Source organism: Manacus vitellinus, unplaced genomic scaffold (assembly GCF_001715985.3).
Source record: "Manacus vitellinus isolate BGI_N305 unplaced genomic scaffold, ASM171598v3 scaffold_27_pilon, whole genome shotgun sequence".
Lineage (NCBI taxonomy): Eukaryota > Metazoa > Chordata > Aves > Passeriformes > Pipridae > Manacus > Manacus vitellinus.
In genome coordinates this window covers 6,128,834-6,131,581 of record NW_021940039.1, presented here as the reverse complement: position 1 = coordinate 6,131,581, position 2,748 = coordinate 6,128,834, and positions in this window count along the sequence as shown.

Below are 2,748 nucleotides of genomic sequence, written 5' to 3'. Positions count from 1 at the left end.
AGCCCTCACTTATTCCCCAGCTGTGGGCTCCAGAGGAGAGGGAGAGAGGGGGGGAGACTGCTCTTCCCACAGCCTCACCACCTCCCAGGCAGGCACAGGAAAGGGGGGGCTGCCAGTGCATCCTTACATAGGGAAACCGAGGCACAGGACAGTGCAATGTGCACAAAGGTGGGCTGGGACTGGCAGAGGGATGGAGCATCCTGTGCCTGCCCTTGCAAGCTCAGCTGGGGTCAGAGTTATCCCTGACTTTGCATCCAGCCTTCCCCACACAGCTCGGCTGCTGCAGGGCTCATGATGGACCCTCAGAGCCAACTGTGACCAAAGTGGCCCCTTACAAGCAGGTCTGGGCATGCAATCAGAAAAAAAAACACAGGCAAGCTTGAGGAGAAGGGAGACATGGAGGTTACCTTCCAGGGCACCTGCTGTGTGGTCCCTGAGGTGACAACTGCAGCTCAGCACCTCCATCCCTGCCACTCTAGCACAGGGCTGTGGCAGCCCCTGTGTCCCAGGAGCAGCACTGGAAGGAGGGTGGCAGATCTCCACAGGACCCAGAGCATCCCCAAGGGGCCCAGGATGTCCCCACAGGGCTCAGGACATCCCCCATGGCACAATGGACTCATGGTGACACCTGTAACACAGAGACAACACCAGACCTTTAAGCATCCCGCCTGGAAAAGCACCTTCCCATCCCCACAGCACTGGGCAAACAGCAGCACTGTGCAACATTTACACGAGTATGTTTTCTGTTTTTACAGGAAAGAGTTGCTTTTGGACCCAGGGCTGAGGTTTTGGGCCACCTCCCTCCTGCTTCTCCACCACTTCCTTAAAATTTTCTGGGATTTTCAGCAAAGCCTTTGAAAAACATTCAGGTTCTTCAAACGTCATATTTTTCTGCTTTAAAAGACTCAACCTCGGCGGCAAAAAGCAAATATATGAAGAGATGTGTGTGTAGGTACATTATATATGTATATACAAAGGCAGAGATTCTGTGTGCATGTTTGTGGCTGGGGGCTGGTACAAGTCCCTCAGCCACCAACAGTTTTCATTGATCTTATTTTACAAGAAAAAACACCTCGGGGACCCAACTGGCTGCCCCAGCCCATGGTGCCCCCAAGGGTCCCCACTCCCACACTGGCCAAGTGATGCTGTCCCCTCCAGACCTCATCCAGCCTCAAAACTCCAGCCCTGTTCCCAAATGGGGAAACTGAGTCAGAGAGCCCCCCCCCAGAGCCCCACAGCAGGTGCCTGGACAGCGAGGACTCTGGAACCAAGGGAATGCCTGTGAACCCACCATGCTCTCTGCCCTGCAAGCCCCTCATCCTGAGCCATTCCAGCTCCTCCAGCTGTTTTCACTACCTTCCAGCTGTTGGGTAATTCAGGAGGCCAGTGCTCCCCTCTCAGCTGGGTTTTCCTTCCAGGTCTCTGCTAAACCCATCACATCCATGGCACTGCTTCGCTCTCCTCCTTGCTGCTTCTGCAGCAGGCAAAAAGCACATTTCTTCCCACAAAGAAAAGAATCCAGGGGGATTTAGGCCATCTTGGGGGGATTTTGGCCATCCTGGGAGGGATTTTGGCCACCCGGGGGGGATTTTGGCCCACCCAAGAGATGCTCTGCCAGAGGAGCTGCAAGCTGACAGGAGCAGCATTCCCTCCTGGCTGGTGGGAACAGGGAGATCCATGCCACGGTAAATGGAGCAATGACACGTTGCCAGTCTCTCCCAACCCTCTCCCCATTGGGAGACAGGCTGGGGTCTTCCTGGTGGGCTGCAAAATTCTGGGAGAGTGAAGGTTTCCCAGAGTCCCTCTTCATGTCCTGCTGGGAGCAGGGAGCTGGGTCCATGTGGGATGCTCTGCTCCACCTGCAAGGCACTGACAGGCTTGGAGCCACGGCCAAGCCCTGCAGTGGCCAAAATTCTGATCCTCCTGGGTGGCGCAGCTGGTTCAGCCTCAGAGTGGTCCATTTTCTCCCCAGGCTGGACCACACTTGTTGCCATCAGGACCAGCAGTGCCCTGGCTCTGGGTGTCAAAGGCACCTGTCAGGGGGCAGAGGGACATCTCCTGCAGCAAGGGGAAACTGAGGCAGGAGGCCAAACCCAGGCTACCCCAGCCCTACAGGGCAGGGAGAGGCCACAACACCCTAGGGCTTCATTCTGGGTACAAAAATGAGCTGCTCTCTGTCCCCCCTCATTGGCCCCTCTCAGAGGGACAGCGACAGAGGGGTGCCCGATGGGCCAGGTCCCCTCTGCGACGTGCTGACCCATGTGCTCCCGTCCCCTCCGTCCCCTCCCTCATCTCCCCCCCCAGCAGGGCTGACGGTCGGTCCCCGTCCCAACCCGGGGCAGCTGTGACCGAAAACAAAGCTGTCCCCTCCGGCACAATACCCTTCTGTCCCCCCCCAGATGCTGACCGCTGGGGTGGGCAGCGGCCGGGCTGGAGGCGTCGAGGGGCCGTGCCAGGCCCCCGCTGGCAGGGGACAATGTTGGCAGTGATGGAGAGTAGGTATTTCAAAAGGTTTTGTTTTCGGGTTGACCCGCCGAGCCGGCGTGACCCTACAGCCCCCCACCCAGCCCTGCTCCTCCGTCCCAATAGAAACCGGCCACATTCCTGACCTCGGGAGGGGGGGGGAGAGTTTCAAACCTCCCCGGGAAGGAGACAATGGGGGTGTCAGGGCCGTGATTTAGGAGGGGGGGCTCTTTCCATCACAAAGGCGAGACAAAGGCGCTCGATGCTGGGAAAGGGGCTTCAGCG